Source organism: Ochotona princeps, chromosome 25 (genome assembly GCF_030435755.1).
Source record: "Ochotona princeps isolate mOchPri1 chromosome 25, mOchPri1.hap1, whole genome shotgun sequence".
Lineage (NCBI taxonomy): Eukaryota > Metazoa > Chordata > Mammalia > Lagomorpha > Ochotonidae > Ochotona > Ochotona princeps.
The window spans coordinates 25,166,031-25,173,623 of record NC_080856.1 but is presented as its reverse complement, the minus strand read 5'-3'; the positions used below and the strand labels follow the sequence as shown (position 1 = coordinate 25,173,623).

The window sequence follows — 7,593 nt, the reverse complement described above, 5'->3', positions numbered from 1 at the left end:
GGACAGCTGCATGCCGTACCTGAATGCCTGGTCTGAGCTTCACTCTGCTTCCTGCTGCATACAGTTTCCTGCTGATGCAAACCCTGGGAGGCACACATGTTGGTCTTCCTGCTACCCATGAATACATGAAGGTCTGCATAGTGTTTTCATTCACCCAGCCACAGATGTTGTGGACGTTTGAGGACTAGACAAATAGATGGAAAACAACCCAAACTAGGACACTTAAGAGGATGGGTACTTGGTACAGCAGTTAAGTCATCTGTATCAGAGTACCTGATTCAAATGTTAGCTACTCTGCTTCCAATCCAACTTCCTACTGATGCACAACCTGCAAGGCAGTAAACAACAGCTCAAAGCTTTGGGGCTCTGGCACCCACATGGAAGAGCCAGGTTGAATTTCTGCCTCCTAGCTTCCACTTAACCCAGTTTGGCTATTTGGGACATTTGAGATCTGTGTACGTGTGTTTATGTCTTTTTTTTCTTTATTTTTGACATTCTTTACATAGTTAATTAGGACAAAAAGGTTCAAGGGCTACAGCAAAGTGAGTAAGACTATTATTTCCACATTGTTTTTTTCCTGTATCTGGGGTAAAAGGGAGATAAAGGCAGAAGGCCCACCCAGTTTCGCACCTATCCCAGGTCCCTGATGTGGGGCATGCTCCAAGGGTCTTGCTCAAGTGGGTTTTTTCTCTTTTTTTAAGATTTATTTATTTTTATTGGAAAGGCGGATATACAAAGAAGAGCAGAGACAGAGAGGAAGATCTTCCATCCGATGTTTCACTCCCCAAGTGACCGCAATGACTGGAGCTGAGCCAATCCGAAGCCAGGAGCCAGGAGCTCTTCCAGGTCTCCCACTTGGGTGCAGGGTCCCAAGGTTTTGGGCCATCCTCAACTACTTTCCCAGGTCACAAGCAGGGAGCTGGATAGGAAGCAGGGCTGCCGGGATTAGAACCGGCGACCATATGTGATCCCAGCATTCAAGGCGAGGACTTTAACCACTATGCTATCACGCAGGGCCTCCTCAAGTAGTTTTGATAGTCCAACAGTTATGAATTGCTGCCAATCTCGCCATTCCAAGCACAATGAGGTCGCTGAAGAATCTACTGATTGACAAAGTCCATCTTAGAGTCCCTGTTTGCCCTGCTAGGTCTTTTAAATAAAATGAAAAGCAACTGTTCAAATTTAAAAACTTTGGAACTAAAAATGTCATCTAAAACTATTATAATAAAGGTACTCATTAACAAAAATCCCAACCTTTCTAGTACCACAAAAGAGCAAATAAAATTGATCAAAATTATATATACATATAAATGACAACATTAAAATAAACCAGTGTAACAGATCTGAGATCAAATGTAGAGATCATATCAATACCTTGACCTGCATTTAACTCAGCTATTAGAAGTGATACTCACATTATGTAAATAGATAAAACCTAATTCTATGCTACATATCAAAGGATGTACTTACACAAAGTGATTCATAAAGGTTACAAACAACCAAGTAGAACATTCTAAAACATAATCGAAAGATTTTTTAAAATGGAAATCGTGAGTCACCATCTTGATATTCAGCAAGGTGGAATTCAGGTCAAAGAACGCTCACTGAGACCTTACTTAAGGAAGTTAGATGATCTGAAGTCTGTGACCCTTATGAACAGCACTGATGACTACCACGCCTGCAGTGACTTGACGTTTGCAAAGCAGAAATGTGGAAATGACAATAGAAATCTACAGGAAAGTTTTTTTTCCCCCAAAACAATAATATTTACATGCCTATCTCAACTCATATCAGGGAAGCTAACTAGACAGACAGTTGGGCACGTGTACAGGTTAAGCTGTGACTTGGGATGCCCGTATCCCACATCAAAGCCCCTGGGTGGAGTCCTTCCCATGCTCTACTTTCTTTCCAGCTTTTCGCTAACATGTCTGGGAAATAGTAGATGAGAGCTAAGTACTAAGTCCCTCCCACTCGTTTGGCAGACCTAGACTGGGGCCGGCATTTGGGGAATGCACGGATCTGTGTGAATGGCAACAGAGAATGGTTCAAATACTTGGGATGTTGCACCCACGTAGGAGACCCAGAAGACTCTCCTGGCTCCTGGCTTCAGACCAGCTAAGCTCTGGCCATCGTGGCCATTTGCAGAGTGAACCAACAGATGGAAGACCTCTGTCTCTCTATATATTCCCTCTCTCTCTGTAAAAACCTATATTTCTAATAAATATAAATAAATGTTTTTTAAATCCTAAGGGTAAATGTTATGCATAAACTGGGCTAACCCGCTCAGCTTGCTCCTCAGAAATCAGACTCAATTCTCTCACCCACTGCCAGAGGAGGGCCCTCGGCTGTCAGCCTGCAAGTGGTTTTGCCTCAGCAGAAAAGGGCTTCACTCAAGGTCACATTCCCTTCCAGGGCAGCTCACATCCAGGAGTGGATTAACATGTCCAGCAGGACAGCCTGACCGTGATTCCAGGCCAGGATCTCTAACAGGGTCCCTGTCCCAGAGGTCACCGCAGTTCTGCTGGGTCTTCTATTGAGACTGTACGATACCTTGGCTTGTCTCTGTTCCCGATCCTACGTCCTTTCACTACTTCAGGTCTGTCTCAGAGTCTCTGCTCCCAGGAAATTCAACCTACGACAGACATATACAAAAGGCAGTGAGGTATCATTTCTCATCCATCACATTGGGCAAAGCTCCAAAAGCCTGCTCTGCTGGCAAGGTCAGAAGAAGGACTCCCATGTGCTGGTGGGAAATGGAGCAATGTCTTACAAAATGACATATGCTTTACCTTTGACCCAATAAAGCTGGGAACTTATTAGCAAAAATATGGAAAGATATATACAGAATGCTTTTATTGCAGCACAGTGTTGCAGTAACAACAAAAGACCGGAACCACATGGCAAACAATGGGAACGAAGTCTATTTGTGTCCACACCAGAGAGTGCAGGGTGGCCTATGCAAAGAAACGAAGGCTATCTCTGTTCTCATGTGAACTGCTCTCCAGATATTACACGGGAAAAAATCAAGGCATAAAAATGTGTATGCAATGCTTTAGGGAAACTGCGTGTGTGCTTATACATAGCTGCTTATTTTAAAACATTGGAAAGACAAACAAAAACACTTGGATGGTTATTTGTGGGGGAGGAAGCACACCGGGCAGATGGAAGGTTGAGGAGGGAAGCCAGATTTCTTTGAAGTACCTTGCTTTTCAGAATCAACTTCAAAATTAAACTTTTTAAGAAGCCCTAAAAATGAAAAGGGAAATTACACAAACAAGCCATAATTATGTAACATAACCACCCAAGAAGAAATTATTCCAAATAACTTAAACACGATAATTTGACTATACATCCCTCGTGGGATAGATTCTAAGGACAAAAATAACTTGAAAAACATCACAGACTGTTTCCAGTAATTAGATTGTTAGCTGTGCCTCAGACTGTTCCTCTGAGACAGTCGTGTGTGTGTTTGTGTGGGATAAAGCAAATGAACAGGATTTTCAGTGTGAGGAGAAAAGAAAGCTGTAAGATCAATAGGGCTAAATTAACACTCAGACATTCTGAACTTGACTTAGCAATAGCAGCATGAACACATGACGCTTTATCTAGAAAAAGTAACACACAGTTCCCAGCTGAGGCTGCTGAAAGGCCCAGACCAATCTGGTAGGAATGACAATCCCTGTCTATAAATACATTTCCCATTCGAAAGAATCAGGGCTTAGAGAAAGGGCTGTTTGCAAGACCAGGACAAGGAATGTGTAAAGTGACTGGGTCTGGAACATCCTGCCAGTTCATAAAACACAGGAGTTCATGTCACGGATTGTTTGACACACAGCAGGATGCAACAAGGACTTTGAGGAGGGTTGGATCGATTACCAAGACTGTGGTCATTAATATCATCAGTGTGTGCCTAGATACAAACCCATTGGACAATACACAGGAAATACGTACAATATTTTGTGTACCTTTATACCTCAATAAAGCTGTTTTGAAAAAAGATTAGCAGGACCAAATAATCACCCATTCATATTAACCCTGAATGTAAACAGATTAAAATCATCAAACAAATGTCATAGATTAGTAAACCGAATTTAAAAAACAAAACCCATCTATTTGTTGCCTACAGGAGACTTATCTCACCAACAAAGATAAGCGGATTTTGATTTTTTATTTAGTTTCATCTCTTCAAAACACTTTCTTCTTCATTAAGTTCTTCACTGATCATACAGTAGCATCATTTTCTTCAACAAGGCTCTTGATTTTCTTTTTCATTTCTTCAGTGACACATCAGTCATTCAGTAGCATGTTATTTAGATGAGATCGGGCATGTTCAGGGTGGTATGGCCGTAGACAGTAGCATGTTATTTAACTTCATGGCATTTTTAAGTTCTTTTCTCCCTGCTGTTGATTTTGTTTTGTGGCTTTTCATTTACGGGGGTGTACACTAACTGTGTAATGGAGACTATCATATCCAGTAGTATGTTATTTAGCTTCATGGCATTGTAAATTTCTATTTTACTTCCTGTTGTTGATTTTGTATTGTGGCTTTTCATTTAAGGGACTGTATAGTAACCGTAATGGAGACTATCATATATCTAGATGTAAGGATACAATGCAGTATGCATCTCTACTTCCAGATCAAAGATGGACTCCCAAAGAAGTTGTTAACTATAGGAGGCTGGACTCTGCCATTATCCATGCCCACGGTGATGAACATGTGTCTGTTTATGAAGAACTATAGTATAGTAATAATATAGGGAAACTCAGTGGGGGGCAGAAGGAAGGAACTTGGGAAGGGGGCAAGGGAAATCCCAGGGCCTATGGAACTGTATCATAAAATGATAATAATAACAATAATAAAAAGATTAGAGTCAAATCAAAATAACTCAGGAACCAGACTGAGTGGAAGCTGCAGCTGGTCAAAGATGGAAACATGAAACATCATTAAGGATAACAATTACACAGGATTGCAGCACATCATTTTTTTTTTATTCCAGGAGTTTAGAATGCTGCTAGAGGAAACTCATTCTTTACTTTTGACTCATTTTTGGGTCACTTTTGATGTCAAGAAGCCATATTTTGAAAAGCAGACAAAGGGAAAGAAGCAAATGTTACACAGCCTTTAGATTTGAACTGCACCTTTGGGTAGCCAAAGAGCTGCTGAAAATTTATCGCTATAAAAAAATTCGAGCTAATAAATGAAAAAGAAAGCCAAAGTTAGAATATCACCATTTTGCAACCCCTAATAAATTAGTAGACTTAAGTGATGGTCGCTAGTAGATGCTAACATCACAGAGAGGCAACCACTTATTCCTATCTCCTGTGAAGACAGCACACCACCGAATAAGAAATACTTTCATCCAAAAGTGAAACCTAAGGAAGACATCAGGTGATTAAAGCATCGTGAAGGATGTCCACATCCCACATCAGACGACCTGGGTCAGAGGCCCAGCTCTGTTCCCAGTCTCAGCTTAGTTCTAATGTGCACTCAGAGATGCGCAAGGTGTTGGCTCAGTCATGTCCCTGTTGCCCAAACGGGAAACTCAAAATGAATTTTGACCTAGCTCACTCTGCTGATCCAACACTCACTCTCTCTCTCCCCTCTCTCTGTTTTTCCCCATAATTTTGCCTTTCAAATAAATAAATTAAATAAATACTTAAGGGGGAAAAAGCAAGGAAAACATACGGAGGAGGACTCTATAGATTAAAACACACTTAGAAGTGATACCTACCCATTTGTCTTGATTTCTGGTTCAAATAAAGATTTTTTTTTCTATAGCAGTTTGGTCACAAGCTAGATATTTGATGTTATCAAAGAATATATTTTAGATGTGGTAAAGCTACTGTGGTTACATATTTTTTAACTCTCATCTTTTAGAAAGACCTAAGCATTTATAGCGGAAAGTGCTTGGTATCTTGAGCTTGTACCAAAATAATTGGCAGTCGGTGAGTGGAGGCTGAAGAAAAAAGCAAGATTGTATATGAGCTGATATTGTTGAAGTCAGACCTCAGACACATAAGGACTGTCACGTTGTGTTTAGTGGTTTTCCATACATCTGAAATTTTCATAAGAAAAACTATTTTAATTCAGAAAAGAAAAATATAGGCAGTGAGACACCTAGAAAGCCACTGCTTGTCCACCGGCCCTCAGGCCCAGCCCTGCCTACACCGGCCCTCTGGCCCACCCGTGCCTGCTCACACCGACCCTCCAACCCAGCCCTGCCCACACCCGCCCTCTGGCCCACCCGTGCCTGCTCACACCGACCCTCCAACCCAGCCCTGCCCACACCAGCCCTCTGGCCCAGCCCTGCCCTGCCCTCACCGACCCTCAGGCCCAGCCCTGCCTGCCCACACCGACCCGGGGGGCCAGCCCTGCCTGCCCACACCGACTCTCGGGCCCTGCCTGCCTACACCGACCCTCGGGCCCAGCCCTGCCTGCCACACCGACCCTCAGGCACAACCTTGCCTGCCTACACCGACCCTCGGGCCCTGCCTGCCCATATTTCCCTCTAGACGGTGAGAGCTGGACGGCTGATACATCTCAGACACTCATCACTGCCTCAGTCTGACCAAGAGGGATTAGTGACAAGGGTGGAGAGCAGATCAAGAGGAGAGTAGCCCTCTGCTTCTGCGACAGCCACAGCAGGCGACAGCACTAGCGGCTTCACGGTGGCCACCAGGAGGATTCATGGTGGGCGGCTCCTCCAGCAGCTGTCAGTTAGTGAGGGCGCTGACGCTGGCTCCCAGGAACACAGAGAGCAGCTGACCTCCCAGCACCAGCACTTCCCTCTGCTCTCCCAGACCTCCTTCCACATCCACAACCGAGGTTTCCAAAATTCCCTGCACTGACGTGGTCCTTGACAGCTGCATCTAGAGTTAACATCTGCTTTTATGACTGCACACCTCCTGTCACCCCAAGACACCATATGTAGGCAGTTACAGCAGATGTGGAGGCAATAGGAAGCTTATACAAGAGAGGATGGGTACGGGATTGACGGGAGCTGAGGACAAAAGGACAGAATGGCCAGGAAGGACTCTGGAATTAGTTCCCAAGATACCATGAATCTCTGTGGTTTGTGGTTAGCCCACAACCCCAGAGAGACACCACATTTCTCTTCCTCCTCTCCAGGCAGAGGGCTGGGTCCTGAGTTAGGGACACACCCCGGCTTGGTCCCACACACAGCCCTCTTCCCATGGCTTCCTGACCTGGTACGCAATGTCTGCAATTGCTAGAGACCTGGTATTGTTTGACCTTGTGACTCGGCTGTCTTTCCTACTATTCAGGTCGGCAGAAGTAGCAGCTGGAAGGGCTCCGCTGCTCCCTGGCAAGTGACCTCTGATCCTAACCCTTCCAGCCTGCCGATACCAAACAAAGGGCACTGGCGAGCACAGTCCTCCATCCAGGAAGCTCCGGGCTTAGCTCAGGCTTCAGGGCTCCCCCTTTGAAAGGAGAAAAACATCACGGCTGGGAGGGTGGGCAGGTACCCAGCAGCCAGTCGGGGGGAGTGATTTGCACGTCTGCTGTCTACAGGCTGTGCTGTCCTCCCCCACACCTCTGAAAAGTCACCTGCTCTAGATATTTGAAGGCCAAGG

At 44.4% G+C, this 7,593-nt stretch overlaps 1 long non-coding RNA gene across 1 annotated transcript; it reads right to left on the bottom strand.

The window, feature by feature from the left end:
* Nucleotides 1-1,040: 1,040 nt before the first annotated feature.
* LOC131483395 (uncharacterized) lies at nt 1,041-7,272 on the bottom strand. Its single transcript, XR_009247635.1, has 3 exons — nt 7,253-7,272; nt 2,322-2,632; nt 1,041-1,140 (listed from the first exon to the last, which is right to left on the bottom strand). It is a non-coding gene; the product is annotated as an uncharacterized LOC131483395 (long non-coding RNA).
* Nucleotides 7,273-7,593: the final 321 nt, after the last annotated feature.